Source organism: Desmodus rotundus, chromosome 11 (assembly GCF_022682495.2).
Source record: "Desmodus rotundus isolate HL8 chromosome 11, HLdesRot8A.1, whole genome shotgun sequence".
Taxonomy (NCBI): Eukaryota; Metazoa; Chordata; class Mammalia; order Chiroptera; family Phyllostomidae; genus Desmodus; species Desmodus rotundus.
Window position 1 is genome coordinate 77297712 of NC_071397.1, and position 25618 is coordinate 77323329.

The following is a 25618-nucleotide window of genomic DNA, read 5'->3' on the forward strand; positions in this document are numbered from 1 at the left end:
GCTCTTTTAATAAACTCCGTAAGATTGAAAAGAGTTTGTTAAAGAGATATAAAGGTAAAATTAGTTTTTTTTTCACTAAAAGTTTTGGTTTTAGACAGTATCAACTGACTTAATGTTATAAAAAATGAGAACTTCATCTTCTTGTCACCTCCCCCTCTGAATTTTGCCATGTTTGCAAATTGTTTTGTTTTTGTACTGTCAAGATTTATTATACAGTGTGGGGCAAAAGTAGCTTCACAGTTGTGAGTACACAAAAGTTTATTTTTGTATTATTATTTACTAATTATTATATTATTTTTCTATATGAACAACTGTTGACCTACTTTTGTCCACCCCACTTATATTCAGTTGGTATTTTTCAGTATTCTACAAGGAAATGGGTCAATTGCCCACCATGTGTTATTTTGCTGCCACTATCCATTTCTCGGTTTTTAATTTTGATTCATTTCTTAATCAGTTGGATTTTTGTCATAAGATATATTTTCCTTTACTTGGTGTGTTAGAATTCTTGAGGTCTTCCTTATTTAAATGTTTCTTTTTACTTACTCGTACATGGTACCATGTTTGGGAAAATACTCTTTTGTCCTACTTAAAGCACTTAAAGAAAAGTAGTTTCATTTTTGTTGGTGGTGGTGTTGTCAAATGACCTCTAACTGAAATATTTTTTTCTTTGTCATTGTTAACTAGCCCAGCACTCCACTGCACCACAGCTGATGTCATCTATGATGTCGTTCGGGTGGCGGCCATCGACACTGCAGCCCACAGCCGGGCTGTCCCAGCATCTCTCCTGGTTCCAGGGTTCTCTAGCTAAAGGCTGGTGCCACGACGGTAGGGCAATGTTGACAGTCTCATCAAGAGCGATATGTCCACCATGCTTCATGTCTTTTTGCTTCTTTCTACCTCTTGGCGGTTCTCTCAGAGCTTTGATGACCTGGGCAGAGGCAGGGGCACTATCTCGAATGGTCCGTTTCACTGTCATCCTCAGATGCTTCCAATCCCCGCTGGCAATGTCATCACCAAACTTTTTTAAAGACAGGTCCAGGGGAACAATCTTGGGGGCCAGGGCAGATGTGGCATCAATGTCCCCAGCAGTGCACCTCAGGTATACGACTTTGACCTTGTTGGGGTTGAAATTTGGTGGCCTGGTGAAGGCATGACTGATGTCAGGTGATTCAGGACAACCAAAGAAAGTTGCACCTAAGCCTCCTCCAAGTTGAAAGCCCAAAAAAGTGCCTTCTCACCCCCCCCCAACCTTTTTAATGAAGTCGTTGGGGCAACACTAGAAACAAAATAGAAAAGTGCTTTCTTTACTTCAGAACCCTTTCCACTATGCCCCGTTGTCTCTGGCATTGAGTGCTGCTGTGAGGGCAGTGTGATGCCAACTTTTTTTCCTTTGTCGACGACTTCGTTGCTTGCCTTGATATCAGACTATTCATTTTTGAGCTCAACAAGTAAACCAAAAGTTGCCTGGGGCTCAGGATTCCTCACCTAATAATTGTTATTATTATTTGAGGACGACCGTTGCTCTCAGGACTTTGTCAGTCCTTCACAATGACCCCACGTGCAGAGGCACAGGATTTGTGAGTGGGCATCTTATGCCAAGACATATAACTAGTTGTTTGACTAAGAAGTCTTTCTCCTGTCACTGGACCACACTGCTGGGTGCCCTGGGTACTGACCAAGTGCTGGGCACCATAGGCATTAGTTGGCTTCCCTTGGATTGCCTTCCTTAACTCTGAAGCTGAGAGATCACAAAGTTCTTATATTGGATTATTTCTTGTGATAGACTAGTATTGTGTCTTATAGAACAGTGTATCTGTGTAGTTGTTTGAGCTTCTGTTTCTTATTAGTGATGTGATAGCAAAACAGATTGTCTTCCTCTGATGCAGGTATAGTTCTCAAGTCTGCCTGTGCTACTCACAGCCTTCAAGTGAGGTATGGATCCATCAGGATGCTGAGCCCCTTTGATTTAGTAAAGTACTTTTAATTGTCAGTGATTCTTTTTCCCTCAGTGAGGAGTCAGCCTTGGCTGAAATGAGCTGCCCTGATGAAGAGAAACAGACCAGCTACATTGGAATCCTCTTTAGGCCCAAATGGTATTCACAATGATATTAGAAAGTTAATTTAGATTAGAGATGACAAGCTTTAAACCTTCCATGTGAAATGAGCCCACAGCCATGTGTCCTTTGGCCAACATAGTGTTTACCTACACACAAAGATGGCATAGTCATCAAAAGAAATTTTTTCAATTAGTTGCCTATTTTTAAAAATTAGGAGCCCTGGCCAGGTAGCTCAGTTGGTTAGAGCATCATCCCAACCCACCAAGGCTGCAGGTTTGATCCCTGGTCAGGGCACATACAAAAATCAACCAATGAGTGCATAAATAAGTAGAACAACAAATCTATGTTCTCCCTCTCTTTCTTTGCCTCCATCTCTCTCTCAAATCATTAAATAAAAAATTGGAAAATATCCCATAATAATCTAGATTTCATCCTTGTATAAAATGAGAGACACGACAATCATTCTGAATGCACCTTTCCAATGGCAACACCAGATCCAGAGCTGCTACGGACAGCCAAGGAGCAAGTACCCTCGTGACACAGGCCTGCGCTCTCTAGTTCTCCAGGGTTTCCACCACTCACCACCCTTCTGACACAGAGGCCAGCTGTCAGTCCCATTTATTGTCACACCTGAGCTTTTGTTTTTCTTATGGTGGAGTCATGAGGAACCTGAGATATTCCCCATGTTCCACCTCTACCGTAAGTAGAAATATGCAAGACAAACTGAGGAAACAATGGATTTCCTTTTCTTCAGCTGCTTTAAGCATTGCCATTACCTGCTGGGAACCCCTGGGCATATGAGTTTATGACTGTTGCTTTAGATGACGGAAGGGCAAGCTGGGTCAGGTAGGCCAAGATTAGGGTGCAGGTAAACATGGTGGTTAGTTTATGGAAAAGGGCGGCTCCTTCTGTGTGACCACTACTTAACCTTTGTCATGTAGATTTACTACCTGGGAGTATGTACGGGGTTACTGGAGGGAGAAAAGTCAATGGTAATCAGGAACTATTTCATGTTCTTAATTGTTTTCAGTCCCATATAGCGTTCTGATTTTCCTCCTTGAGTTTTATTATTATGAAAGTGTGACGTGATTTATGGCAAGTCTCCTGCTTATTCTTCATGCCTGAAATGTGCCAATTAGCAGTCTGAGTGTGAGCCTAACCAATGACTCTAGGCTAAGAATCCTTGTGAGCTGGACTCCAAAATCGTCTGAGTTCTGTACCTGCCACCCCTTTGCAATGATGCACCCGTGCAAAATACTGTCTGTGTATAAGTACGAGTTGTCGCCTCACTTTTCTTGGTCCAGCTTTCAAATTTCTTATGGTCTTTAAGATCATTTTTAAATTTATCTCGAAATGACTAATATATTCCCTTCATTCAAATTCAAAAAGTAAACAGCATATATAATGAAAAATCTTCCTCCCACACCTGCCCCCTAATTATCCTAGTGCTCTTCACTGAAGGCAAATAATGTTGCCAATTTCTAATATATTATTCTAGAAACTGTTTATGCCAACGTTTCTCAAAATGTGTTCTGTGGACCTCTGGGCATTCCCCAAGATGCTCTGAAGGGGGCTTTGAGACCAAAACTATTTTCCTAACGATAGTGAGATATGATTTGCCATTTTCACTGTTGGCATTTGCCCTGGTGATTCAAAAATAGTGGTGGGTAAAACCACTGACATATTGACATGAATCAAGACAGCGTGGCACGTTGTATTCTTCCCCGCCGTGAACTCAGATAAAAGCATCACAGTTTCACTTAGGAATGTCCTTGACAAAGCTGGAAAACCTAATAATTTTATTAAACCTTAATAAAAGGTTTTGAGTACTTTTTTTAATATTCTGTCTGATGCTTAGGGAAGTACATATAAAACACTTTGCTGCACGCCAAAGAACCAGGCTGTCTCAAGGAAAATGCGCTTGCATGGTTGTTTGAGCTGTAAACCCAACTAGCTACATTTTTCATGGAGCACCATTTTTACTTGAAAGAATGACAAAGTATGGTTATTCATATAAATGTTTAGCAAACGTTTTTCTTAAAAATGCACAAAATGTGCCCGTTACTTCAAGAAAAAAAAGTGACAGCATGAGCCACAAACTATAAAATTTGAGTTTGTAAGTAAAAATTAGAATTTTGGAAAATGTATATCTAACAACGTGAGCTCAATAGCTTCCCAAAATCCAGAAACATTCTGATGAAGATGGTGGTGATAAAGCAAATGAAATTTTTTAATATTGTAAATGACATGTTAACATTTAAAAAATTTGTACAATTCAGTGGATCAATATTTCACAAATGATCAATGCATGCCCTTAAAAAATCATGCATGGGTAGAAAAGAACCATTCAAAGTGGAAGGCAGACCAGTGAATTTTGATTGTATCATGGTATATAACTAGGTCTTTGATAGAGTTTTAGAAACTGTGTTGCAATTAAATTTTAAGAAACAACTAGTACCCTGACTGGTGTGGCTCCGTTGGTTGGGGGTCGTGCTGCAAAGCAGAAGGTCACCGGTTTGGTCCCCAGTCAGGTCATGTACAAGAGGCAACCCATCAATGTTTCTCTCCCTCTCTTTTTCCCTTTCCCTCTCTCTAAAAATAAATACATAAAATCCTTTTTTAAAAACGACTAGTTGTTGAGTTTGGGTATAATATTAAAGGAGAATAGCTATAATTACCCAAAAAGGTTTTTGAAATATTTCTGTTTCCAACCTCTTAGCTGCGTGAAACCAGATTTTCTTCTGATACTTCTACCAGAACAACATGTCACAACAGGTCAAATGCAGAAGCGGATAGGAGATTCTAGATGTCTTCTATTAAGTCAGGCATTCAAAATATTTGCAAAAATACACCACTCATTTTTTTTTAATTTTGGGAAACCTAGGTTTTTTCATAAAAATGGTATTTATGTTAACCTCGAATGAGCTTATCACTGCTTTGCCTTCACACCAGGGAACTCTCTAGAGTCTTAGAAGCTCTGATAAGGGCACGGATTTTATTCAGGAGGCTCTGCCCTCAAGACCCAATCACCTCCCAAAGGCCCCACTTCCTAATACCATTACATTGGGGATTAGGTTTCCACATACAAAATGCAGGGGAACCCAAACATCCATCCCATAGCAGCATACGTGTGTGTTCTCCTTTCTTCATACGAAACACCGTGCACTCGCGGATCCTGCACCTTGCTTTTTTGACAGCATGTCTTCAGAATTATTCCACATCAGGATACGGAGATATGCCTTCTTCTTCTTCTCGCTACATATTACCTCCTTGTGAGAACTTTCCACAGTTTACAAAATTAGTCTCCTATCAGTGAATTTGTTCTTTTGTCCTTGTGGGCCATGCCACAGCGAGGAACCTTCTAGCTATGTCATGTCTCTCGTGTATGTGAAGGTCTATAAGACAGGGGTGGAAATGCTGGTCAAAGATTCTACTGCTTTTACAATTTTCAGATATGTCACAAAATTTATAAGCTCATGCTTTTTTACTTATTTTTTATTTTTTTCTTTTCCCTTTCCCCACGCTCATTTAAAAAAATGTTATCTATTATGACTTTTCAAAAAAAGACTACATCATTGTTGTAAGTTGTGGTCAGGTGAATATAGCAGAGTTGAAAGTGCACATAAACACATGCACTTTATATATTTGGGGTAAAAGTTGATTTTAAAAGGTAAAAATTAAAACTCTCAAGTTTACAATAATACATAAGCTACATTATTGATTTCCCATAAATGTCCTATATCATAAATGTAATTTGAGAGATGTCATAAGGTTTTTGCATTTGCCTGGTATATAGTTGAAATGATTTGGCGACTTTTTCCGGAGGCCCTGAAAGCTGGCCCTGAACGCACCAGTGAACACAAGTTCCCAGCATTTGTAAATTCTGACTTCACAGTAGCCAGTGGAAAGGATGACGCTTGTCACTGCAGAGACAAGACTGCAGAGCCGGCTGGAGGTGGATTCCAGGCAAAGGCTGCCCTAGATAAGCAAGATAAGGTCCAGAGTTCTTGCATAGACTCTGCAGGTAAGTGCGGGTACTCCGCAGATAGGAACTGGTCATTTAGTGAAGCACCTTTGTATATGGAGATAGATTTTTTTAAATCTTAACATTTTCACATAACTAAAAGAAATGAAAACCTTCAGTTACCTTCTCCCTGTCCCTAGACGACAATCACATTTTGGGGGAAAGGGGAATCTACTGATCTGCTCATTACAGGCTGCCTCATATCTTCCATTCTATCTTCACATATCAGCTTAAATACCACCTCCTCTGGAAAAGCTCATGTCTCCCTTAAACTCAACAAAATTGTGTTCCTTCATATTTCCATAGCACTTTGTACTTTTTCCACCACAGCATTTGTTACCACGTATTATAATCACCTATTTATTGACAATATCTCTATTACATTTTACTTCCTAGGAGAGTGATAATATGTGTCTTATTCAATGCTTTATTCCCAGAACCTAGTATAGTGCCTGGCATATGTAGTAGGTACTCAATAAATAAATATTTATTGAAATACTGAATAAATAGAAGAACAAGTTTAGCTGGAATACAGGCTCTGTGTATATGGAAATTTTAATTTAAAAGTCCCAAATCTCTCAGCAACTACTTTAAACAGAACTATCTTTAATATCATTTCAGTTACTGCTTAATATAAAATTTCTAGTGATACAAATACACATAATATTTCCAATGTGGATATATACTATAGCTTGATGCTATACAGGATGCTATTTTCTCATCTGTTTTCTCTACCCTCTTCAGTAGTATTAGTGCTCCTTACCTTATTGGCCATCAATGGCATCTTTGGCCTAAGGAAAAATAAATGGAATGTCCAAGAAGCAATAAGATAAATCACATAAGAAAAGTAGCAGTCAACAAACTGGTATAATCTATATATAATAGCCCAGTGAAAACATGGTTTAGATGGTATTATTAAGCATGAAATTATTTTTCTACATTTTGATCAAAATTAATTTATTTTTCTTGATTCCTAAACTGCCTTCGGTCAACCAAAGAAAACAGAATCTCAGGATGTGGGGTAACTTATCATCTTTTTTTGATTCTGAAAAAGCTTACTGTGTGTCCACTTGCAATGAGCAAAGATGACATGAGGAAGAACTCACAAAAAGCTAGAGCTCCAAAAATACCCTCCATGCTCCCTGCCACCTCCTCACTTTTCCATAAGGCGAAACCTTATTCATTTCCTTTGAGAAGACTTCTCTCTCATTCTTTCACTATGGTCAGAATTCATTATTCCCTCTTCTGTGAACCCCTTTATTTCCTTCCCATATCTTTGTGATTATTCATGTCTTCTGAAAGAAAATGGGTTCCTTATGGGCCTGCACTGCGGGTTTTTCAAACCACCTAGCACATTCACTCAAGTAAGCCAATGCTCCATAGATGTTGGTCAAACGCCCTAGTGTCTCTCAGTGACTCGCCCCTGTTGTTGATAAGGTGTTGATAAGGTGTCTGTGATATAGAGGACTAAGGTATTCAGAACATGTGAAAAGAGGGAGCTAGACAAATTCTTAAAAATCCAGAAAAGTTTCGGCAGGTACAAGAAGATTTAGATGAAGATACAAATTATTTCAAGAATGCCATGACTGCTCCAGCCAGTGTGGGTCAGTTGGTAGGGCGTCATCCTGTACACCCAAAGGTCACTGATTCAATTCATGGGCACAGCACATGCCTGGGTTGCAGGTTTGGCCCCAGGCAAGGGCATGTATGGAAGGCAGCCAACTGATGTTTCTCTCTCACATCATTGTTTCTCTCTCTCTCCCTCATTTCCCCCTCTCTAAAATCAAAAATTTAAATTTAAATTTTAAAAAACAAGAATATCATGACTTAGTTTAAGCACTGATGATAGGCCTGTACAAATCTTCAATGGACATTTAGAACTTTGTAATCTTGGGCAGATGACTCAACCTCTCTAAACCTTAGTTTATTCATTTGTAAAATGGGGGTAATAAGAGTAGCTACTTGTGTTAGGAAAAATTCTTAGATCCTCCTCAGAAGCCACCCCCATCCACTGGTGTATATTTTCTATATAATTACTCCTCCTTGACTGTGGGATTTTAACTTTGGTGATTAGTTAACTTTGGTGGTGATTATGCTCTGGGACAAACGTGGAGGGATTTTTTCAGATCTAATTAAGGTTCTAAATCATTTGCTTTGAGTTGATCATAAGGGAGATTATTCCGGGTGAGCATGACCTAATGAGGTGAGCCTTTTAAAGGAAGTTGGGGCTTCTATAAAGAGAGATATTCAAAGTGAGAGACTTCCCTGCTGGGCTTGCAGAAGTAAGCTGCCATATTGGGGAAAGCCTAGGGATAGGATCACATGGCAAGAACTGCAGGGCCCTTTAGGAAGAAATGGCAGGCAAGCCCCGCCTGACAGACAGCAAAAAAAGGGACTTCATTTCTATCATCTCAAAGAGCAGAATTCTGCCAACAATCAGGTGATCTCGAAAGGGATCTCAAAACCTCAGTGAGACCTTAGCCCTGGCCAATGCCTGGACTGCAGCCTTGTGGGACCCTCAGCTGAGGACCTAGCTTACCTGTGCCTGGAGTCCTGACCCACAGAAATTGTGAGCTAATAAATGTATGTTGTTTTCCACAGCCACATTTGTCATAATTTATTACATAACAATGGAAAATGAATATACTGCCTTATTAGGAAGATTTTTAGGCTATAAGCAACTGATTCTGGCTAAAGTTAGATTTCTTTTTAAAGAAGGCAGAAATTATGGGAACAAAGTTTGGTACATCAAAGAACTGAAGGGAAAGATAAACGCTCAGGCCTTGGGGATTACAGGCACCAGGGCTACTCTGAGGAAATCATCCAGGAATTTGGGGGAGTGCACTTTGAAACAATCTACCTACAGCCACCATACCCTCATCACTTGGCCCATGAATCAGACACTCCTGATGGAGTCGAATTGCCTCACTTCCATCACATGTCCATTTCTTGATGTCAGGAAGCTTTAGAATCCAGAGGCCCCCAAGACCACATGGGGTGAGGCCAGGAACTCCTTAAAGGGAAAGCATGGTGCTATTAATGAGAGAAGAGAAAAGGAATTTGAGAGCGGTCACAAACAAGAGATCCACCCTGCTCTTGGGGATCTCTTGGGGTTGTCGGGAAGACATGAAAATATGAATAACATGCTCAGCACAATTCTTAGCACACAGTAACCACAGTGTAAACTTTAAGCATCATTGTTAAGCACCACGGGGCCTGAATCTCATCTAGACAGTAAAATAAGGACATCTCCTGAAGATGAAAAGAAAAATCCCACCTTGAGGAGGAAAAAGTTTTCCTTGCCTTCAGGGAAATGGTCTAAAGTGCCTGTCGCTACCTAATTATAATTAAAGGTTTATCAGAGAATAGAAAGTTACAGATTCCTAATTGCTATTTGTGCTGATTATTGCCATGTATTCAAAACCAAACCAGCTATGAGACAGACTTTTCCAAACTGCAGTGGGTCAGGCAGGGAAGCCAACTGTTGGTGGCCAAACCTCTTCTTACAAAACAAAACTCTTAATAATTGGCTCACAGTTCTGGTTATAAGTATTCAGACACTGACTAAGCCCATTTATCCATGTCTAAATCACAGCTTTAAGTTAGAAATTTAAAAAAATTAATCCAGATATGCGACAATAGCCACGCTTACTAAAGATCATAAATAGAATCCAAAACAGCTAGAGTACCAGGTATTGTGTGATGTAATTGTGTTTTTGAGGTGGAGCCTTCCTTTCCTCTGTTGTTGCTTTTGTTGCATGCTATTGGTCAGTACACTTGTTCTGAGGAAGACCTGTCTACCAGGTGGTGTCATTTCCGGCCCAGAATATCACTGATGGCTGAATTTAACTTCCATTATATTCTGTTCACTCCACAAGTATTTATTGAGCTCCCATTATGTGCAATGAACTGTATTAAGTGCTATGATAGATTTAAAAAAAAAAGTAAACAGATAAGACAGAGCTCCCGACGTTAGGGTATTTTATTATCTCCAAAGAGAGACAAACATTTACAAGGACCAGACACCATATAGAGCAAGATATAACAAGTGTTAAAATAGATACAGAGACAGAAGGAGGCTTTAAATTTCCAGTGTGATCACCTGGAGCTTTTCATGGTAGAGGCAGAATTGAAGCTTCTCTTTTCAATGGGACAGGCAGCACTTTATTCATCTACTTATGTATTCCCGTGCCTAGCACAGTCTCAGGGACTTAATATAAGAAACTAAAAGTGAGCTAGGAAAACTTTAAATTGTGATAAAATATACGTAAAATTGATTATTTTAATCATTTGTAAGAGTAGAGCTCAGTGACACTAACTACATTCACATTGTTGCAAAACTGTGACCACTATCCCTCTCCAGACCTTTGTTCCTCTTACAAAACTGAAACTTCACAATTAAACAAGGACTTCCCATCTCTCTCTTTCCCCAGTCCTAGCAACCACTATTCTTCTGTCTCTGTGATTTGACTACTCTACATATGTTATATAAGTGGAATCTTGCTATTTGTGTCCTTTGGTGATTGGTTTATTTCAATGTCTTCAAGGTCTATCCATGCTACAGTGCGTATCAGATCTCCTTCCTGTTCTATGGATAAACTGACATATATTTAAACTTACGTATAAACGTATATACATTTATGTGTGTGTGTGTATATATATATATAACAGAGCTAAACTTTGAAATTGTACATGGGAAAACTGAAAATTTGCATATTATCTCTTCAAGATATATTTCTATGTGCTTTTGTGTGATTTTCCCATATAGACATTAAAACCACTGCTTTACTATTACACTGCCACTTTAAAAACAAATTACTCGATATTGTTTTTGACTAATTTCACCATATTTTGTGTAACTAATTACACAACACATTTGTGTAATATGTATATGGTTTATCCATTCATCTGTTGCTCTGTCTACCTTTTGGCTATTGTAACTATGCAGCTATAAACATGGGCATACAGATATCTGCGGTAATGAGACAGAAATTTTGATGGGTCCAGTGGGAGCAGAGAGAGGGCATCTCAAGCTTTGGAAATAGCATAAACATAAGTGAAGATGGATGACAATGACCTGGGCTTGCTTGACATGGCTCACGACGCAGCTGTGGGGCACAGGTTGAAGACGGAAAGGTCAGTCTGTGCCGGTGCTTGAAGGGCACTAAGCTGCATACCAAGGAGATAAGTGAACTTTTTCTCAAGTTATGAGAAACCGTTTAGGGGAGTAATGTTACCAACTCTGTACTGGAGGAAGATTATACTAGCGAGGGTGTAGTTATAAATATAAGGAGATTATCCTGGCAGGGGACAAAGCAGGGCAGTGGCAGAGGAAGAAGTAAAAGGGAGGGGAGGAGAGGGGAGGATAGGGGAGAAATATTATACAGGAGCAATCAATAGGACCTGTGGACCAGCTGGATGTGGGTGGCAGGAAGAGGAAGTTGTAGTTAAATCAGTGACTGTGAGCAGGAGCGACATTATCAAGTGAGATGAAGAATGTAGAAGGGAGAAGAAGCAGGCAAAAACAATGGTTACTACTAATTAAGTTCTTATGTGTTAGATATCTTACAGGCATTTTCTCATTTACTCTTGATAATGGCCAGAGAAGCAGGGGTTACTGTACATAGGAGGAAATTCAGTTGAGGTAGATGAAGTTACTAATATATATTTAAGTGGTAGAAATGGAATTCCTACTCAGGTCTAACCCCAAAGTTCAAGCTTTTAAAAAAAATTTATTTTAAATCACCACACTATTCCATTATCTTTAAACACATTAGAATATCCATGTGAATTCTTCTCTCAACAAATTGGAAATGTAAGTCTGAAGCTCTGTAGAATGCTCATGAAGAAAAATTGTCCAGGATTCTTTACACAAAGTTAGTTCAAATGATGGCGAGGGAGTCCATGAGTTCACTCAGGAGATAATCTAAAGACAGAAGAACAGGCCAGAACTTAATTCCAGAAGCACTTAAATTCATCAGGCGGGAGGAGAAAGAAGGACTTGATCTGAGGGACAACAGAGTAACCACAACAGTGAATTGACCAAGAAGATACATGAGAAGACAGTTTTAAGAAAGGGATTATTAGTTCACACTGCCAAATGCTTCTAGAATCTTAAATCGGAAGGGAACTGTGGCCACTGCATCTGATGTTTAGGATATCACTACAGACTGCACAGATGGGAAAGCACACTCAGCAATGACCATGAACTGAGGAATAAATAGGATGTAGGGAAATTAAAGTGGCAAATGTAAACTACGTGTTCAGGAAGTTGAGCACCAATGGAAAGGAAAAATTATGGCACAGTATTTGAAAAGGTGTAAAATTGACAAAAACTATTTTAGGGCTGGGAAGATATGAGCATGTGTTTTGGCTATGAAAGAGCCAGTGGAGAACAATGGACTATAAATTTTGGGAGAATAATGAAAATTCATGGAGGAATAGAAAGAGAATGTGATCGAAAGCACATTTAGAGGGACGGCTTGGAGAACAAGTTGGGATATTTTCCCTTGGAGATAGGAGAGGAAGAGAGAGAGATTTGCAAGAGGAAGGGAAAAGCTGAAGAAGCTTGCACTGGGACAGAGGAAACCAACAGAGAATTTGGCCTTGGTTGGGCTGTGGAAGAGGAGTCGTCAACTAGCGTAAAATGAATAGTTTATTGGGGGCTCCTCTTAGTTAGGATTGTTTTCATCTGTAGTGAAGCCAGTCAGATGGATTAGTGACCAAAATCTCAGTATCTTTTCAGTCCAAAACATTTTCAAACTTTTCTGAAACTCAGTGGATACGTGATTGGATTTGGCTACTTACCAAATCCCTTTTGCCCTTTTATAGACCTTTAAGCTAGATTGCTCTTGACTAATTTCATCAATGGTATACTGATTTTTACCTGTTTCATTCTTCACTGTCTACTAATTTTAAGGGCTTGCATAGAGGAACTCTCAACATAGTAACACAGGGAGAGAACTACTTTCTTGAAGCCTTTCATAGAAAAAGATTGGGAACTTGCTGAGAAATAATAAAATGTTCCAACACCAAATTTAAAAATTTTATTCTTTAAGGACTTCAAACTCATTGAGAAACCTCAGTTTAAAAACCTTCTATTGATGCTAGTCTCTGAAATAGAACCAAGTGAAAGGCATAGCTAGTATAATTTAAAGTAACAGATTGTCTTCTCAAACACTGACATTCCATTCGACATTCTACATGAACCAAGTAATGTTCCAGATTTTTTTTATGTACAGTTACACTTACTGTATTTATGTGATGAATTCTATTCCAGATATAGGTATTGATGATTAGAATCACGCCTCAGTTACCTCCCTTAAGGTGGATAATATAGGAATGGTATAACAAATATTTAGTTACAAAACTGAAAAGGGCTTAGGAGATGTAAAAGTGTAATACAAATGCTAAATAAAGATAATATATTCTGAACAGCAGGCTCCTTTGAAATAGGGTCTATGAATTCATTAGCACTCACTGTTTACATGCTTTTAGGAACTTTTAGGAGGATGTTGCCCATGAGTAGGCCTGTGGCAGGACACCCATGACCTAGTAACCAGCTGGGAAAGGGGCAAGTAGAAGAGCAGATGTAATAATTCGTACGGTACTATTTCCTTAAGTCATTCAATAAACATTTATTGCATACTTAACTGTGTACACGTACAATTCTGGGTTCTAGGAATATTGCAGGGAACAAAACAGGCAAAGATCCTGACTCACGAGCTAGCATTTATTGATTACTAACCACGTGCCAAGATTTAGTCTTGCATGAATCCATTGAGCCCTCAAACAACCCCATGAGCGAGGTACTGTTAACATCCCCTCTTTGCAGATACAGAAACTGAGGTAAGAGAGGTTCAGCAGTTTGCCCAGTACCACACATTAGCAACTAGCGGAGTTGGGATTAGGTCTTTACTATCTGGCCTGCGTGCTCCACTAATAAGAATAAAGTGGTTGGGTACTGGAGTGACTAAATTGACTTTGACTTAGCCCCGTTTGATTTTGTAAGGCTACAAAGAACAAGTCATACACACTGATGTTGCTTGGGGTCTTTTATCTACTTAATTCAAAAAATAACTCAATTTTCCATACAGGGTGGAGAGTTATTATGGGGATACTAGTGAAGGCAGAAGTTCTGGTTATGCAGGCAGTCTTCGTGGTGACCATAGAGTGGCCTGTCCTTTCCAAGACTAGGCATTTGGGAGCAGGAAGTCATGCAGAGCCCAGCGCAGCTCTGGCTATGTTATCTTTATCTAGCTAGCTAACCCCTGCTCCGTCTGCCTCATGATTTCTACTTACGCAGTTTCCAAAGCTGAGTAGCTAATGAACCTGCACTCTACCTTTTTCTCTCTTCTCTGTGAATCATTTAGTTTTTGTAATGACTATCAACTAACTTTATTTCCAGTTCATAAGGCCAAGCATGAGAATATGACTGATCCATTTCATCATTTTTATTCATATGGAGAAGCGCTTCCTGCTGACTGACTCATAGGCCACCCCTTGGTGTTCGGTTCAGTCCTGGGATTACATGCCCACTCCTGGACCAGTCATCTGTGGTCAGGAGGCCAGGTTAAATGGAAAGAACATTCTAGATCAGGCTCTAAGGGTATCTGGGGCTGTTATCACAGACACATTTAAGTCCGGCTTCTCCCCTCTATTATTAATTATTTAGTATGAGTATTCTGGATTTAGTCTTTAAATGAGTGTGTTAAGGAGAATTAAAAATGGTCGTCTTTTCCTTCTAATTTAAGAGTTGATTTACAGTCTCATATTATTCCACACTTTTGAATAAGTCTGTCATAATTCTATCTTTATTTTTGCATCTGAAAGAAATGATAAGAAATATTCACATCAATCCATAACCTCATTTTTTAATTTTATAAGTAGATTTTATGATTATGCTATTACAGTTGTCCAATTTATTTTCCCCTTTATTCCCCCCCATCCTGACCCCCCTCCCACCATCATTCCCCCACCTTAGTTCATGTCCATGGGTCATACATATAAGTTCTTTGGCTTCTCCATTTCCCATACCATTCTTAACATCTCCCCCCCCCCCTCCGCCCCCGGTCTATTTTGTACCTAACATTTAGGCTTCTTACTCCCTGTATCTTTTCCCGCATTCTCCTCCCTCCCCCTCCCCACTAATAACCCTCCCTGTGAACTCTCTCTCTTCTGTGAATCTGTTCCTGTTCTAGTTATTTGCTTAGTTTGTTTTTGTTTTTTTTAGGTTCAGTTGTTGATAGTTGTGAGTTAGTTGTGATTTTACTGTTCATAGCTTTGATCTTCTTTTTCTTGGATAAGTCCCTTTAACATTTCATATAACAAGGGCTTGGTGATGATGAACTCCTTTAACTTGAACTTACCTGGGAAGCACTTTATCCGCCCTTCCATTCTAAATGATAGCTTTGCTGGATAGAGTCATCTTGGATGTAGGTCCTTGCCTTTCATGATTTCAAATACTTCTTTCCAGCCCCTTCTTCCCTGTAAGGTTTCTTTTGACAAATCAGCTGATAGTCTTATGGGAACTCCTTTGTAGGTAACTGTCTCCTTTACTCTTGCTGCTTTTAAGATTCTCTCTTTATCTTTAATGTTGGGTAATATAATTATGATGTGCCTTGGTGTGTGCTTCCTTGGGTCCAACTTTTTTGGGACTCTCTGAGCTTCCTGGGCTTCCTGAATGTCTATGTCCTTTGCCAGATTAGGGACATTCTCCTTCATTATGTTTTTAAATAAGTTTTCAATTTCTTGCTCTTCCCCTTCTCCTTCTGGCACCCTTATCATTCGGATGTCGTAATGTTTAAAGTTGTCCCAGAGGTTCCTAAGCCTGTCCTCATTATTTTGAATTCTTGTTTCTTCATTGTGTTCTTGCTGAATGTTTCTTTCTTCCTTCTGGTCCAAACCATTGATCTGAGTCCTGGTTTCCTTCCTTTCACTTTTGGTTCCCTATATATTTTTCTTTATTTCACTTATCATAGTCTTCACATTTTCCTCTATTTTGTGACCATACTCAACCATTTCTGTGAGTATCCTGATTACCAGTGTTTTGAACTCTGCTTCTGATAAGTTGGCTATCTCTTCATCACTTAGTTGTATTTCTTCTGGAGCTTTGATTGATTCTTTCATTTGAGCCATATTTTTTTGTCTCAGCACACCTGTTAAGTAGTAAGGGGTGGAGCCTTAGGTATTCATCAGGGTGGGGCAACCCACATTGCTGTGTTGTGATGCTGTATACGGGGGAGGGGTCCAAGAGGGAACAATGGCACTTGTTCAGCTCTCTGCTGGCTTTCAGTCACTTCCCCTGCTACCCACAAGCAAATTGGGCCCTTCTGGTGCTAATTCCCAGGTGGGTGGGTTTGTGTACGTTATAGGAGCCTGTGGGTCTCTCTAGTGAACTCTCCTGCCAGGCTGCAAGTTTCTCCCGCAGCCTCAACCCCCACAGGTTTTTTCAGTCAGAGGTTTGGAGGCCTTATTTCCCCACACTGGAACCCTGGGTTGCGTGGTCTGTCTTGCTCTTCTGTTGCTCCTCCTGGTTTTTCCACATGCAGATTTGGGACCACCCACTCTGCCAGCTGCTGCCACCTTGCCCGGTTCTCCAGCCGTGGCCTTGCTGCGAGTCGTCTCCAACCCTGCTGCCCATCTCCACCCCTCCTGCCGGTCTGGATGAATGTTTCTTATTTAACTCCTTGGTTGTTGGACTTCCATACAGTTCGATTTCCCAGCAGTTCTGGTTATTTTTTGTTTTTAAATTTGCTGTTGTCCTTCTTTTGGTTGTACAAAGAGGCACAGTGTATCTACCTACACCTCCATCTTGGCTGGTCATAAGCTCTTTATATATTAATTTCCTTAAGATGTTGAGAATGTGATACACATTATAATCCTTTCCTTACTTGATAAATAATATGCCCTTTTCTTTTCACCCTCCGCATTTCAATTATATTCACTATCACAAGCTCCATTCTAAGATTACATGCAGATGTGTCACAGACATATAACCAGGATTCAAATTAGACTATCCATATGAACATTTGGTGTTATCCAGAACAGCAACAAGAAAATCAAACTTAGCTCTTATAAATATCAATAATGTGATTCTAACCAAACCAATGTTAATGTCGTTTTTGTACTTGGAAAAACATGAAACACAATTATGTAGGCTAAAAAAATCAAGAACTTGACTCAACAGGGTGATATCACGTAGTGTTCATTTAGAAAAGCTCTATGGAAAGATTTAATTTTTACCTTAAGACTTGTGACCACTAGCACACATCACAACATGGGGGACTGGAGTTTCGAAAACGACCTGTGTCTATGGAACAGATCAAAACTAACTAGCCATTAGGGACAGAAACCCATGACCTTCATCTCATTAGCACCAGTTCAAACCAACTGAATGAGCCATAAACTGATAACATTTTGATACCTAGAAAATGGATGGATTTTTTACTCTTCACTTGAAATTTCATTCTTGATTCCATATTATTATTATTTGTACTAAACTGTGACAGAGTACATAACAGAGTACATAACTGTACATAACAGAGTTCCTGTTATGTGGGAAGGGTGAGAAGAGACGTGGCTTTTAAAGAGACCTCAACATCAATTACTCTATTTCCTTAGTCTAACTCTGGAGGGGATTGAAGCCCTCAAATGTGAGGTGACCTTCTTAGTGTTCGCAATGGGTGGTGGCAGATCTGGACTAGAAAGTGGAGTCCAAATTTCTTGAACTCCACTCCTGGGCACTTTCAGTTTGTGAGGGGCTGGCTCATGGAAGAGGTCATCCTTGAATTGTTCCAGGAGAGGAGGAGTGTGTCTTAGTGTTAGCAAAAGGGAGGTGTTGGTTTCTTAATGGAACTTCACACAGTGGTTGTTACGGGATGGAGTATAGTAAGAGTGGCTTTGAATGATCTTCATCTGGGATGTGATGAGATGCCTCAGAAATCTCTGAATACTGAGTGCAGTGATTTGTTTAAAATATCTCCATATACGTTGATTTTACCTTCAGAATATTTAGGAATGATGTAACCTGAAGTCATTTTGAGGGGAATAGTTTGGGCGTAAATAAAGAAAAGTAAAAGAGTGAGCTAATACCTTCCTTTGTCAGGTTTGATTTGTAGGTGTGATAAGGTAGAGCAGGGTGGGATGGGAAGAGGGGAGAGTGGTGAGATTAAGTGAAGCCAGAAAGAAGGGGTATATCCTGAATTATTAACCAGTGACTGAGTGGTAGAAGGGTGAAGGAACAGCAAAAAAGTTTATACTAGTATGTTATCATTTAGGGAACGGATGGAGAAAGGTCCTGTGTACTATACCAGTTTGTATGAACAATACCACAGTGTTACCTGAATTCTAATGCTTCATTCTGCCTCTGTCTCACATGGTGGCACCAAAGAATTCTTTGTAGAAAAAATTGGTAGCAGCCTTTAAAGTCATTATTCTTACACATGAATACCTTCAAAACATTTACTATTCTAAACCACATCTTGGGAACAACCAAGATGACATCTCTGAGGTTTTACTGATGATCTCTTGAGGAGAAAGACAATGTGTGGCAGAGAGCCTCCATTCATCCTCATTTTTGTTAGTGAACTTCAGCAAGTGCACAGATCCCAGGCAAGCCTTGTTCTCCAAATCCTTGGACTTTTACTCAGAGTTTTATTATTATTATTATTATTATTATTATTATTATTATTATTATTAATTGGATCACTTTCCCAGAGGAAAGGTGGAACCACACACCCTGGACACCTGTCCTTTAAAGCAGCTTAGCTATGATTTTTTCTAGAAAGCCCTTCTTATTGCCATAGTTGCACCTCAATTGTACTTGTTCTGGCTTATCCCTGCTGCACATCGCCAGCACTGTGCTGCGCTGCCCGGTTTACTAGACAGTCTCTCTTCCTAGACTAAATTCCTTCTGGCCTACTTTTAATCTTCTGTTATTCCCCAGCATCTTGCAGAGTACTTACCATAAGGTAGGCCGCTAATATAAGTTTATAGACTGTTGAACCAACAGCTCTGAAAATACATGTGAAATAGAAATATCATCCACAAATTATCTACAGAGAATGAGTCTAAAATGGATTTTTAGAAGGAGGAATGTAAAATTAATTTTAATTTTGGGGTAAGGTCTTAGTTTTGCACATAGCTCATGGGCTTTCTTTCCTTCTTCTCCTGTAGTCTGCCTTTGGCCATTCCAGTGCTTATGATGCAAGGGCCAGGAAGAAAAGAGAAGCTGAATTTTAGATTAGTCAATTATGCTGTTGGAGAGCAGCTCTGAGAAAGACGGGCTGCGGTGGGTGAAATCTGTAGTTAACTGGCTGGATGAGATTATCTGTAGCTCTCTCACTTACCCAGCCTTCCCCACTTCACACCCCTAAACCAATGGTTTCCCAACATGTGAAGCATATTTTATAAGTTTATTTCAGCTTCACAGGGTTTGTTCCTTTGTTCTGGAGTACATGTCAAGCCATATGTCCTGATTTTTGATTTGGAGAATTCAGTCACTACACCAACAGAAGAAATAGTCGGGTGGTCTGCTTCTCTAGGGTAATTTCATGGTCCTAAGGAAAGAATTTAACAGTTTATTTTCTGAAACTGGTTCAAGGAACATTCCTTAAGTAAAAAAATTCAATCAAGAATCATATTACTTACATTTTGGAGAGGGATTTTTAATACAGAATTTCCATCTGTGATATATTTAAATCCTAGGCCTCAGGCAGCAATTTCAGAAAAGGGCCTCCTTTACCCTTTATTAGATGCAAAATAAATAGTCCACTTTGACAGGGTGGGGCCTTTGCCTTACTTTCCCACTCCTAAAAAAATGTAAGAGTTGGTTCTGTTATTCCTGAAATCCACCGGCTACTTCAACGCTTGCACAGCAAACTCTGTTACTGACATCAAAATGGTTGTCACAACTTCAAGTAACTGAATTATTTTGTAACTACTTGTTTTTACTTAAAAAAGAGGAGAATGGTGAGCTGCCCCAAAAGAGGCCTGCAGTAAGTGAAAAGCCATCAGTATTGAAATACAGCACCCTTTTTTGATCTAGTTTTGACGCCTTAACAAAGACAGGTTTTGCTATTTAGGTCTGCTCAGCCATCTTGACCGAATACATTAAGAGGTAGTCCTCTACCTGCTTATTGCCAAGGTGCTTTAATACTGATTGCTAAGTTGATGTACAAATCCCAACATATTTTACAACAGAGGCCTAACATGCTTAAACTGCCTATCCATTGAAATCAACACTTAAGAAACGGAAAGAACACGCATTTTACACACACACTTTATTGTGCATTCTTCCAGTCCCAAAGAAGGGGAGGTTCTGTGTAAAAGCTTAAAACTTTATTTCATATTTTTCATGACCTGTAGCATGCATTTAGCCTTTGGGGAGTGTTTATACAGGACTAAGGCCCACTCTTTAATGGCCGAATGCATACATTTAACAGTACGTGGTGGATTGGCTGCTCTGAGAATTGCCTTTAAAAAAAAGTAAAGTGAAAAATAGACAAAGAAATCTATAACCTTAGCTGTCTTTCATATTTGTTTTTGACTGTTCTTGAACCAGCTCTGAGCCGGTGACAAGAATTTTGAAAAGATGCACCTGAAACAGTATCTCCGGGCAGGCTGCATTTGCCAACCGGCTTTATTCCTGCTTTCCAGCGGCGAAGGCGCAGCAGCAGTACAGGGAGCCAGCGCGAGCCTCCCCGGCAGGCAGCCGCGGCGGCGGCACCGGCACCAGCGCAGTTTCCCCTCTCCCCAGCCCTGACTCTACGCGCACATGCGCACTGCGCCCGCAGCCCTGGACCATTTGTCAGGACTACTCGTGAGACGGAGAAAAAAAAAGAGAAATTTTGGGGGTAAGAAGCGGTTGATCGGATCTAATCTCTAATTAATCTGAAGATGTGTCCTTGCAAAAGACATTCATTTATTTTTCTGGGTGAGGATGAAAGTTAAGAGACCTACAGAGAGAAGGAAGCGCACCCTCGTCTTGTGAAACAGATCAGGGGAGGGGAAAGGACAGAAGGGGTTTCTCCCCCACTTCTCTGCGCCTCTGGGAAAGAGGAGAAAACTTAATCCTGGGGAAAAAAAGTGGGCAAGTGACTCGGAAACGGCTGGCAGGGGAGTCTCTGGGCATCTCACTCTGAAGTAGTGAGTGCGAGTGTGAAAGAGGAACAAAAGAGAGAGAAAAGAGAAAGGAAAAAATGGGGGGAGGAGAGACTTGTATTTTTTTCTTTGCGCGCACACGGGGAAGGGTGTGTGGGGCCGTGCGGAAGGGAGCCGGGGCGAGGCGGCCGCGTCGGGCTCGCCCGCGCGCAGGCTGCGGGATGCGTGTGGGCCCCCTCCTCCTCGCCCCCCGAGCTTGTCACTTTGGTCGCTTTCATGACACCGGGCGCGGGGTGGGGGAGCGCGGTGGCGCCGGGCTCCGCCGGGGTGCGTGCCCGAGTGGGCGCCGCGGAGCCGCAGCTCTGGTGGCGAGCGCGGCCGCCGAGGCGGGGGGCGCCGGCGGGGGTGGCCGGGGCCGCGGATCGGTGCGGCGGGAGGCGCGAGCCCCGCGCGCCGCCCCTGCGGCCCCCTCCGCCCGTGTGGCCTTTGTGCCGGGCGCGCACGGGAGAGCGAGCGAGCCAGCGAGCGCGAGAAGTACAAGTACGGGAGACCGAGGCAGTGGGAAAAGAGGCCGGGCCACTTTCTCCCCGCTCGGGCTGCGGAGAATGAACTGGTTGAATGTGCAGGCGCGTCTCCCCGGCGTGTGCTGTGTGTGTGCGCGGCGGAAGGGCCTCCCTGACTCCCACCGCGCACACGCACACTCACACGCACGCACACACTCACGGACCCGCGGCAGGGCTCGGCGGCCGAGAGTTTGCATTTTCTTCCTCGCCACCTCCCCCTTCCCGACCGACTGTGTGAGAATTTCATATAGATCAGCTCCAATTTCCGCCATTTTGGGAAAGTTGCACAAAAATAAACCCTCCGGTTTATTTCTGCCCGAGGCAGGAAAGTGCTTCGGGAAGCTAGGCGGAGCGGGCCCGCCGCGGCCGTCCGCGCGGGGGAGGGCGCGGGCCGAGGGCCCTGTCGGGAGCCCGCGCCGTCGCGGCGTTCGCCCCGCGCTGCTGCAGCGCCGGCCCGGGTGCGGGCGCGGGCGTGTGTCGGGAGGCAGCGGCGGCAGCAGCAGCGGTAGCGGCGGGCGGTGGCGGCGGCGGGCTGTGTGGGGGCAGGCGCGGGGCTGCTTTTCCTGCAACTTGTTTACGTCGTCCTTATATTGGGGAGGCAAAAAGGGGTCCGAGGCGGGTCCCCGCCCGCTTTGCGCCGGCGTGCGTGTGCCTTTCCGGAATAATGGGTTTTGCACACTCGCGTCCTGGGCCCGGCGGGCCGTGCTCGCGCCGCGGCGGGCGGGGGGAAGTAGAGGCCGGCGGGGGTGGGGATCGGGAAGCGCAGGAGCCGAGGCATCCGCTGCGCGCTTGGTGAGCTGGTGTGGGGGGAGATGGAGGAAAACTTGTGAGTCTCGGAGGAGGGGGCTGGGGGACGGGGGACGGTGGCACGGGCAGGGGGAGGGCACAACTTTTGTGTGGTGGCAAAACTTTAATTGCCACAAAGAAAAAAGGCCCCATAATCCTCCCCCCACCCTGTCTGGTTAAAGCACGGCCCATAGCGCGACCGTGAGAGAAAGTTTAAAAGCGGGCAGTTTCCTCCCCGCGTAGCCCGCGGAGTGGTGGGGGTATCTTTTCGTCCGTCTGCGCTTGGAGAAAGGTGGGGGTAACAAGCCACCCTCTGGGGTCGCGAACACCGTGGCGCTTACCCCACCCTTCCACCGGGAGACGAAGGTAAACGTCGCTTCGGTTTCCCTCCCTCCCCACCGCTTCCTTTTCCTCCCCCTCCCCGCCGATTTTTTGAGGGGACCCAAAAAACGGAGTCTCTTTCCTTATGCAACTTCCTCGGACGCTGTGAGTCTGCCCTTCCCCCTCCCTGCATCCCTTGGCCGGTTCCTTAACCACCTCGGGTCTACCGCCAGAAAAATGCATTAGAGATCATTCAAGGCGCACAGAAACAAAAATAGATTTTTAATTGTTCTAAGTTAAGGAAAACAGATGAGAAATAAGAATGGGGGGGCGCGATTGGGGCGAGTGCATCGAATTTTAATTTTGGTTTTCCTAGAACGTTGTTTGTAATGTGCTTATTGGTTTTGGAAGCCCGAGAGTCTCTGTACTGGCTAGCTCGGTCGCGTGGATTTTTGCGCAAGTTTTTAGAAAAACACTGACTCGAGTAGAGCATTTCTCCGGAAAGTTTCAAGTGCAGCAAAATAGCGAACGTGCAAAACTGGCCAAGGGGAGACCTCTAGTGGTTAAACGCATCTTTAAGTTCGGAAGGCCGAAAGCAAAGTTTGGCCTTTACTTGTAGCTACGTAGTTGGTTCAGACGTGGAAGTAATTAGAGGACCTGAGTGAGCGGCCAGATGTTGAGTGAAAGGATGCTGATCAGAAATGGAAAGTGTAGTAGGTCCGAGAGCAAATGAGTTCCAAGGGCGCGGACCCCGTAACTTCACCCTTTCTTACTTAGGTGGGAAAGGCACTGTGCTTTTATTCTGGGACTTGAGCTTAGTCACTCCCTGTATTAGAAATAATTGTCTTCATATTTATTGTTGTCTACACATTTATCAACCTTTAATCAGGAGACACAGCGGATATTTTCACTTCGAATGTTAATAAAAATACCGATATGTGTTTAAAAGTTCGAACCAATGAAAGATTTGGTTGAAGTGTGCCTTTTATATGAGTTGATCATTTTATTCTCCAGTAAATATAATTTAACGCTGGTGTTTAGTATCCTACCTATATAGTTATATATAGTCATAAAATAAATAGTCCCCTTTTGCTTTAAAAGTATAATTTTGTGTTACTGGGTAAAACATTTGTGTGTACTTTGTATAATGTTATTTAAACACATAAATCTATGGACAAAAACTGCTTACATAATATCTATTCTGTTACCAGTGTATTCTCTGTAAAACAACTTTAATTTTAAAGATAAAAGCAATGAGAGAAATTAAAGTTGAATCAGATGATCCCTTTACACGCTTTTCATGGAACACGAGAAACTTTAATGGGGGAACTTGAGGGAGGGGAATGATAGAAATGGTAAAATCCCTTTCACCTCATCCAGGACTAGTTTAATTTAACATACTGAGTGATAGTGTGTGAAATTATGCAGTAAGTCAGTGACTCAGAATCTAAACTTTATCATTGTGAATGGTGGACTTGAAGGCGGCTTTTCAATGATAGTGCTTTGATTTTCTTTTACCTTTCTTTTTGTTAAATCTGTGCTAGACTTTCCAGAGAAGTCTTGGGAGTGAGCAGCAGTCATAAAGACCATCAGATAATCATTTCTTCATCACCACTAGGTAAGACTTGCTTTTTGAGAGAAATTGCTTGTTGTATTTACAAATGTTAAGGCTGCATTTGGGGATGAGGAAGGAGCGCTTGGGGACAGGGTTGGCAGCAAAACACCATTTTATGGGGGCCACATTGAATGCGTGGAAGTCTTGGCACTGATTGAACTGGAGTAGAACATTGGGAAAGGTTATGAGACTGTCCTGAAAAATCTTTGGACTGAATCTCCTACCAGATTCTTGTTTTTTCATTTTTACTGAATTTATTGGGGTGACATCGGTTTATAAAATTACACAGGTTTCAAGGTACATGTCTGTAACACATCATCTGTATATTGTATGGCATGGTCACCACCCCAAGTCAAGGCCCCCCCCCCCCCCCCCCCCCCGCCCCCGTATCCTGTTCTACCTCCCCAACCCCCACTTTCCTCCTGGTAATCACCATACTGTTGTCTGTGTCTCTCTTTGTCTTTTTCTTTTTTTCTTTTTTGCTTAATCTCTTCACCTTTTTTACCAGCCCTGCCACTGCCCCCCACGGCCATCAGTCTGCTCTCCATCCATGAGTTCTTAGCAGATTCATAATGAGAATTTCAATTGCACCTGTTTTCTACTAAAAACAAAATGGGAAAATTAGAACAGAGTAACTGTAAATTAATATAACTGTTATGTAAGTACACAATGATATCAGTGATTCTGGAACTTGGTAAAAATTTGTAAGTAAAATTTACAGCCAGTGCTTTGGGGGTGTTTAACTCGTGTGGTTTAAATCCAACATGGGTGACTTGTGCTGGGTACCATGTCATAGGTTTGTAGTGAGTTTTCTTTGTGTTAGTGTAGGCTTGTCAACTTTCGGACGTAGCTCCACAGGGAAAACAGCTGTCGACTATTAAGATCCCTTTGGCAATTTTGGAGGGTGCTGGTTTGCCCTCAGTAATCCAGGACCTGCCTTCAGGACACAGGTTATTCTCAGGCACATGGGCCAGCCCTCACTTGGGTACAGCATTGAAATACATTTGGGCTCCTCTAGTGCTTCTACTATTTATATCTTTCTCTTTCCCCCCACTTTAATCCTTTCCCTCTGACTTTCTGCTTCTCTTTCCCCCTTCTCTTGAGTATTAAGAGTTGCTGATATTGTTTGGTAAAAACAAAAGAAAAC

The 25618-nt window shown here is 41.9% G+C and overlaps 1 protein-coding gene and 1 pseudogene across 9 annotated transcripts in view; one reads left to right on the top strand and one right to left on the bottom strand.

Annotated features, from left to right (window-relative positions):
- Positions 1 to 679: 679 nt before the first annotated feature.
- On the bottom strand, positions 680 to 2936 carry LOC112297251 (large ribosomal subunit protein uL11 pseudogene; annotated as a pseudogene).
- A 17931-nt stretch (positions 2937 to 20867) lies between these two features.
- The window catches only part of L3MBTL3 (L3MBTL histone methyl-lysine binding protein 3), a 96523-nt gene continuing 91772 nt past the window's right edge, over positions 20868 to 25618 (top strand). For 4 of the 9 annotated variants that reach the window (XM_024552172.3, XM_071219641.1, XM_071219642.1 and 1 more), the window contains exons 1-2: positions 20868 to 20939; positions 24401 to 24474. The gene's annotated coding sequence lies outside the window, so the exon portion shown is untranslated. Of the gene's footprint in view, positions 20940 to 21634; positions 21727 to 21757; positions 21984 to 22108; positions 22255 to 22332; positions 22576 to 24400; positions 24475 to 25618 lie in introns of those variants that run through there. The other 5 variants (XM_045188767.3, XM_045188765.3, XM_053914209.2 and 2 more) reach the window with 5 other exon arrangements.